The 7,021-nt window shown below is 45.1% G+C and overlaps 1 protein-coding gene and 1 non-coding gene across 2 annotated transcripts in view; both read right to left on the bottom strand.

Annotated features, from left to right (window-relative positions):
• The window catches only part of DESI1 (desumoylating isopeptidase 1), a 33,412-nt gene that overhangs the window by 18,004 nt on the left and 8,387 nt on the right, over nt 1–7,021 (bottom strand). The window lies entirely within an intron of this gene.
• On the bottom strand, nt 5,159–5,287 carry LOC111723063. Its single transcript, XR_002771689.1, has one exon. It is a non-coding gene; the product is annotated as a small nucleolar RNA SNORA11 (small nucleolar RNA).

Genomic DNA, 7,021 nt, shown 5'->3' with positions numbered 1-7,021 from the left:
GCTCACAGCAACCTCCAACTCCTGGGCTCAAGTGAGTCTTCTGCCTGAGCCTCCCAAGTAGCTGGGACCACAGGCGCCCACCACAAATGCCTGGCTATTTTTTGGTTGCAGCCATTATTGTTATTTGAAGGGCCCGGGCTGGATTCGAACCTGCCATCTTAGGTGTATGTGGCTGGCGCCTTAGCCACTTGAGCCACAGGCGCCGAGCCCTCTTTTTTTCTTTTGTGAGACAGAGCTTCATTTTCTTGCTCTTGGTAGAGTGCCATGGCATCATAGCTCATAGTAACCTTGAACTTTTGAGCTCAAGCGATTCTCTTGCCTCAGCCTCCCAAGTAGCTGGGACTACAGGCGTCTGCCACAAGGCCCGGCTATTATGAGAAGCAGGGTCTTACTCTAGCTCAGGCTGTTCTGCAACCTTTGAGCTCAGGCAATTCACTCGCCTTGGCCTTCCAGAGTGCTAGGATTACAGGCATAAGCCACCATGCCTGGCCCTATTTATTCCTTGAAGACATGTAGGGATTCAGTGAAACCAGACAGGTTAGGAACCCTTACTTTCTCTTGCCTATTCCTTTATTTTTTGCAGTTTTGGCTGGAGCTGGGTTTGAACCCACCACCTCTGGCAAATGGGGCTGGTGCCCCACTCCTTGAGCCACAGGCACTGCCCTTGTCTAATACTCCTTTTTTTTTTTTTTGCAGTTTTTGGCCGGGGCGAGGTTTGAACCTGCCACCTCCGGCATATGGGGCCAGCGCCCTACTCCTCTGAGCCACAGTGCTGCCATATTCCTTTTTTTTTTTTTTTTGTAAAGTCTGCACGTGTTCAATACAGTTCCAACCATACTCTTTAAAAATTTATTTATTTATTTATTTTTGAGACAGAGTCTTACTATGTTGCCCTTAGTAGAGTGCTGTGGCATCACAGCTCACAGCAACCTCAAACCCTAGGGCTTAAGTGATTCTCTTGCCTCAGCTTCCCAAGTAGCTGAGACTTCAAGTGCCTGCCACAATGCCTAGCTATTTTTTGTTGTTGTTGTTGCAGTTGTCATTGTTGTTTAGCTGGGTGGGGCCAGGTTCAAACCTGCCAGCCTTGGTGAATGTGGCTGGTGCCATAACCACTCTGCTATGAGCACTGTGCCTTGTCTATTCCTTTTATTTTATTTTTTATTTTTTAGACAAAAGTCTCACTTTCTTGTCCCCAGTAGAGTACTACAGCATCATAGCTCACAGCAACCTCAAACTCTGGGAGACAGAGGAGGAAAGATTGCTTGAGATCAGGAGTTTAAGACCAGCCTGGGCAATATAACAAGACTCTATTTCTATGAGAAAAAAAAAAAATTAGCTAGGCATGGTGGCACATGCCTGAAGTCCCATTCATTTGTGAGGCCGAGGTGGGAGGACTGCTTGAGTTTAGGAGTTGTAGCTAAAGTGAGCCATGATTGCACCTCTGTACTCCAGCCTGGGCAACAGTGAGACCTTATTTCTAAAAAAAGACTACATGATTGGGAAATGAGGCTGAGAGACTCTATCAAACAAGAGCCAAAGAAGAATCATCCATTTTACACCTTTCTCTTTAGCAAGGTCATTCAGAACTATAATGTTATCAGGCATTCTTGTTTTTGGTTGTTGCCTTGTTACCCCACAGTTTACTTTCCTTTCTACATAAATTTGAGACCTCTTTTTTACAAAGTGATATATTACATCCCTGTGGCCTAACTGGCATACCGACATTCTGTGTCATGTTGTCTTCTGACTGACACCACCCATTTGGTATACTTCACTGTCCCGATTGCCACATTTGTTGCTAGAGAAAACACTGTAACCGGAATTTTTTTCTTTCTGACTCTCTCATGACAGGGCCTTGACCCAGTTGCCCACGTAACTGCACATGATTCAGGGGTCTTTTTTTTTTCTTCAGAGTCTTATTTTGTCGCCCTTGGTAGAGTGCTATGGCGTCATAGCTCACAGCAACCTCCAGCTCTTGGGCTTAGGTGATTCTCTTGCCTCAGCCTCCCCAGTAGCTGGGACTACAGGTGCCCACCACAACGGCCAGCTATTTTTTGTTGTAGTTGCCACCACAATTTTAGCTGGTCAGGGTCAGGTTTGAACCCACTGCCCTTGATATATGGGGCTGGCACCCTACCCACCAAGCCACATGCACCGCCTATTCAGGAATCTTTCAAGAATGAAACTTCTAGCTATTTTGGACTCAGGTCTTACAAACTAATGAAGTACTGTAATACATGGCCCCTATATTCTTTTCTTACAATCTAACATTTAGACTCTTCCTTTCACTCTAATGCTGTCCCCTGCTCTACTACAATAGTTTAATCGGTGAGTTAATGTTTACTGAGTAGACTACTACCTTCCAGGTGTTATTTTATTTTATTTTTTTAAATTGAGACAGTCTTACTTGTTTACCCTTGATGGAATGTCATGGCGGCATAGCTCACAGCAGCCTCAAACTTTTGGGCTCAAGCAATTATCTTGCCTCAGTTTCCTGAGTAGCTGGGACTACAGGTGCCCACCACAACGCCCAGGTATTTTTTTGTTTTAGCAGGCCAAGGCTGGGTTCGAACTCACCAGCCCTGGTGAATGCGGCTGGTGCCCTATCCACTGAGCTATGGGTGCTACCTCCAGGTGTTATTCTTGTTACTAGGGATATATCAGTAAACAAGGAGACAAAAAACTCTTCATGACACTTACCAGGTGAGAGGAAGGAGACAGTCAATAATAATAATAAATCACAATATTGGCTCGGCGCCTGTGGCTCAAGCGGCTGAGGTGCCAGCCACATACACCTAAGGTGGCAGGTTCGAATCCCCAGCCCGGGCCCGCCAAACAACAATGATGGCTGCAACCAAAAAATGGCCAGGTGTTGTGGCGGGCGCCTGTGGTCCCAGCTACTTGGGAGGCTGAGGCAGGAGACTCGCTTGAGCCCAGGAGTTGGAGGGTGCTGTGAGTGTGATGCCATGGCACTCTACCTGGGGGGGGGATAGCTTGAGGCTCTGTCTCAAAAAAAAAAAATCACAATATTAGCAATAGCAAGTGATATAGAACAAAAGAATAAGGAATAGGGAGTTTCAGGGATGGTCAGGGTGAGTCTCTGTGAGAAGGTGACATTGGACCAAAGATTTGAAGGCGGTAAGAGAGGGAGCCATGCAGAGTGGGACATGCCAGGTGGATCTGAAGGACTGTAACAGAGGTCAGTGTGGCTAGAATGGATAAGGAGAGGGAGTAAAGTAGGAGATGAGCAGAGGTAACAGAGACCAGATCATAGGCAACCTTTCAGAGACTGAGAACACTAAACCTGACTTGTCCAATACGGTAGCCACTGGCCACATGTGACCACTGATTTATTTATTTATTTTTTGAGACAGAGTTCCACTTTGTTGTCTTTGGTAGAGTGCCATGGTGTCATAGCTCACAGCAACCTCAAATCCTTGGGCTCAAATGATTCTCTTGCCTCAGCCTCTCAAGTAGCTGGGACTACAAGCGCCCATCACAACGCTAGGCTATTTCTAGAGACAAGGTCTCTCTCTAACTCAGGCTGGTCTCAAACCCATGAGCTCAGGCAATCCACCCACTTTGGCCTCCCAGAATGCTAGGATTACAGTTATGGGCCAGGTATGCTACCGTGCCTGGCCCTACATGTGGCCATTTAATTTAAAACTCAAATAAAAGCACAAATTCATTCCTCAGCTTCTCTAACAACTTTTCAAATACTCAATAGTTACATGTGACTAGCAGTTATTTATTGGACAGTGCATATCGAGAACATGTCCATCACTGCTGTAAGTTCTATTGGATACTGCTATTTCCTGTTTCCAGGATAGTTTCCTAGTCTGTAAAAAAATGGCACAGTAATGGTGCTTGCAGTATTAAAAGAGATAGCACAGGGTGGTGACTGTGGCTCAAAGGAGTAGGGCGCTGGCCCCATATGCCGGAGGTGGAGGGTTCAAACCCAGTCCCGGCCAAAAACTGGAAAAAAAGAAAAAAAAAAAAAGAATAAAAAGAGATAGCACACATTGGCTCAGCACCTGTGGCTCAAGGGGCTAAGGCACCAGCCACATACACCTGAGCTGGTGGGTTCGAATCCAGCCCGAGCCCACCAAATAACAATGCGGGCATTGTGGCAGGTGCCTGTAATCCCAGCTACTTGGGAGGCGGAGGCAGGAGAATCGCTTGAGCCTGGGAGTCAGAGGTTGCTGTGAGCTATGATGCTATGGCACTCTATCCAGGGGACAGCTTGAGGCTCTGTCTCAAAAAAAAAAAGGGCGGTGCTTATGGCTCAGTGGGTAGGGTGCTGGCCCCATATACCAAGGGTGGCAGGTTCAAACCCGGCCTCGGCCAAACTGCAACAAAAAAATAGCTGGGCATTGTGGTGGGTGCCTGTAGTCCCAGCTACTCGGGAGGCTGAGGCAAGAGAATTGCCTAAGCTCAGGAGTTGGAGGTTGCTGTGAGCTGTATGACACCATGGCACTCTACTGAGGGTGATAAAGTAAGACTCTTGTCTCTACAAAAAAAAAAAAAAAGAGAGAGAGAAAGAAAGAAAAACAGATTATCTTATTTCTTTTCTTATTTTGGAGGGGGCAGCACTCTATACCAGTAAAGCTTCAGAGTGCTCCCTGCTTATTTATTCTTTCATTTATCCATTCATCTAGCAAACACTTGGAGCCAACAATAACACTTACAATGGACTGAGTGAATTTATATCCTTTTTTTTTTTTTTTTTTTTAGTTTTTCAATATTTTATTAGGCAATTTCTTTTTATTGTCTCAGGTTCATTGAGGGTACAAAGAATTAGGTTACACTGATTGCATTTGTTAGATAAAGCCCCTCTTATAACTGTGTCCTGCTCCCAAGAGTTGTGCCATACACCATACGCTTCCCATCTCCCTCCCGCCTCCCATCTCCCTCCTTTCTCCCCTCTCCCTCATTCCACTGCTCCCCCACCCAAATTGATTTGAGTTTTTCTTTTATGTATTAGATCGTCTACTGGCTTCATATTAGGATTGAGTACATTGGATTCTTCTCCATTCTTGTGATGCTTTACTAAGAAGGCTGTATTAGGCAATTTTAAAAACATACAGTACAGTTGAAAGAATTATACAGTCATCACCCATACATCCGCCACATACATTTTATCGTTTTTTTCTTCTTTACATGTAGGTAATTTGTTGATAGAGAGGCCACAAGTTCTGTGCCCCTCATCACAATGATCCCAGTTTCCTGTTGGGCATGTTATAAACAGAGGAGCCATTCTTTAGGCCCCTTGCTCTGAGCACACCCCTATATCCTTTCTTAATATAAAGTCCTTCATAGCTATTCTTTTATTTTTATTCATTTTTTTTGCAACAGGGTCTCATTGAGGTTAGAGTGCAGTGGCATTATCATAGCTCACAGCAACCTCCAACTCCTGGGCGCAAGCCATCATCTTGCCTCAGCCTCCCAAGTAGCCAAGACAGTGTTTGCCACCACACCTGGCTCATAGTTATCCTTATTTTCCCAACATCTTTAAGTGGCAGGGGAGGGCAAATATTTATTCACATCCTCTTATAAACATGTAAATAACCTGCAAGATGTACAGTTTGTCTAGTGTAAAGACAAGACAAAGAAAGATATGAAGATGAACTTGTTGGAGAAGCTTAGATGGAAATAGAAGGTTTGCTGCATCGTAAGGAGGAAGAGAGCAATGGCCATAGATTTAATGACAGCCAGTGGGAAACAGGACTGGACTGATATTTAAATTGTTTTGGCTAGACATGAATGAGAGTAGGAGGTGGTAGTGTGAGATTGAATTAGGGCACAAGGCCATTTTGGGACATGAATTAGGCTCAACAGATATTAGCATAATATAGAAGCGGATTATTTTCCCACCAGGATTTCATCAGCAAACGGGAGAGTAGATGGGTCAGATGACTGTATGTCTCCAATCCAAGCTTGGTGGCATATCTAATGCACTCACTTTGTGGCTTATGAAGTATGAACATGGAAAATAAGCGGAAGATATGAATATCAGCCTTGTTTTTCATCATGAAATGCAGAGACTGTACAGTGAGGTCTGCAGTAGTCAGCTTTCTGCTGAGTGTAGGAGTAAAGTGAGTATACAAAAGCCAGGGAGAAACAGAAACACTCCATCCACATTGTCACTGATTAAGATGGACAGTGCCTGTGCACGTTACACACTGCTTGTTACAGGACCTGCTCAAGAACAGCATCTGGAATACTCTGGTGCTAAACAAATGACTGTATGGGGACCCAGGGGCAGGGCCTCTGTGCAGGCAGCATTCTGTCCCAGATGGCAGGGAAATGAAATGTACATGTATTAGGTCACATATATATTTTTAAAGACAGAGTCTCACTTTATTGCCCTTGGTAGAGTGCCATGGCGTCATAGCAACCTCCAGCTCTTGGGCTTAGGTGATTCTCTTGCCTCAGCCTCCCAAGTAGCTGGGACTAAAGACACTTGCCACAACGCCTGGGTATTTTTGGTTGCAGTTTGGCCAGGGCTGAACCTGCCACCCTGGGCATATGGGGCCGGCGCCCTACCCACTGAGCCACAGGCGCCACCCATATTAGCTCATTGATATAAATCAAATGGGTTTACTGAATGCCAAGCACTGAGGTAGACTGTGAGGATACAATGGAACGATCTAAAGTTCTTGCCCTCACAGAGCTTCACGTCTCCTTGGGGGTGGGATGGAAAGTCTGTGGACATAGATGAGGAAACAAGCAATTATCAAATAGAATGATGAATACTATTAAAGGTGAATACAAGATGGTATCAACATGTATTAGGGACATGTGACCAAGACTACTATGGTGTGGGGATCAGGGAAAGTTTCCTGGAGGAAGTGACATTTTAGCTGAGATTTCAAGAATGAGCAGAATTTAGCCAAGCAAAGAGAAAGCGTCCTAGGCAGGGAGCACAGCAGGTGATAAGCCTAGAGGTAAAAGGATGGGCTGAAGGCCTCCCATCCTGTTCTGCTAAGCAGTCCTTTTTTTTTTTTTTTTTTTTTTTTTT

The sequence above is a fragment of the Otolemur garnettii genome, unplaced genomic scaffold, assembly GCF_000181295.1.
Source record: "Otolemur garnettii isolate 467f Iridium unplaced genomic scaffold, OtoGar3 scaffold00007, whole genome shotgun sequence".
NCBI lineage: Eukaryota > Metazoa > Chordata > Mammalia > Primates > Galagidae > Otolemur > Otolemur garnettii.
Note: the sequence above shows the minus strand (reverse complement) of the source record. Positions and strands in the feature narration are given on the sequence as shown.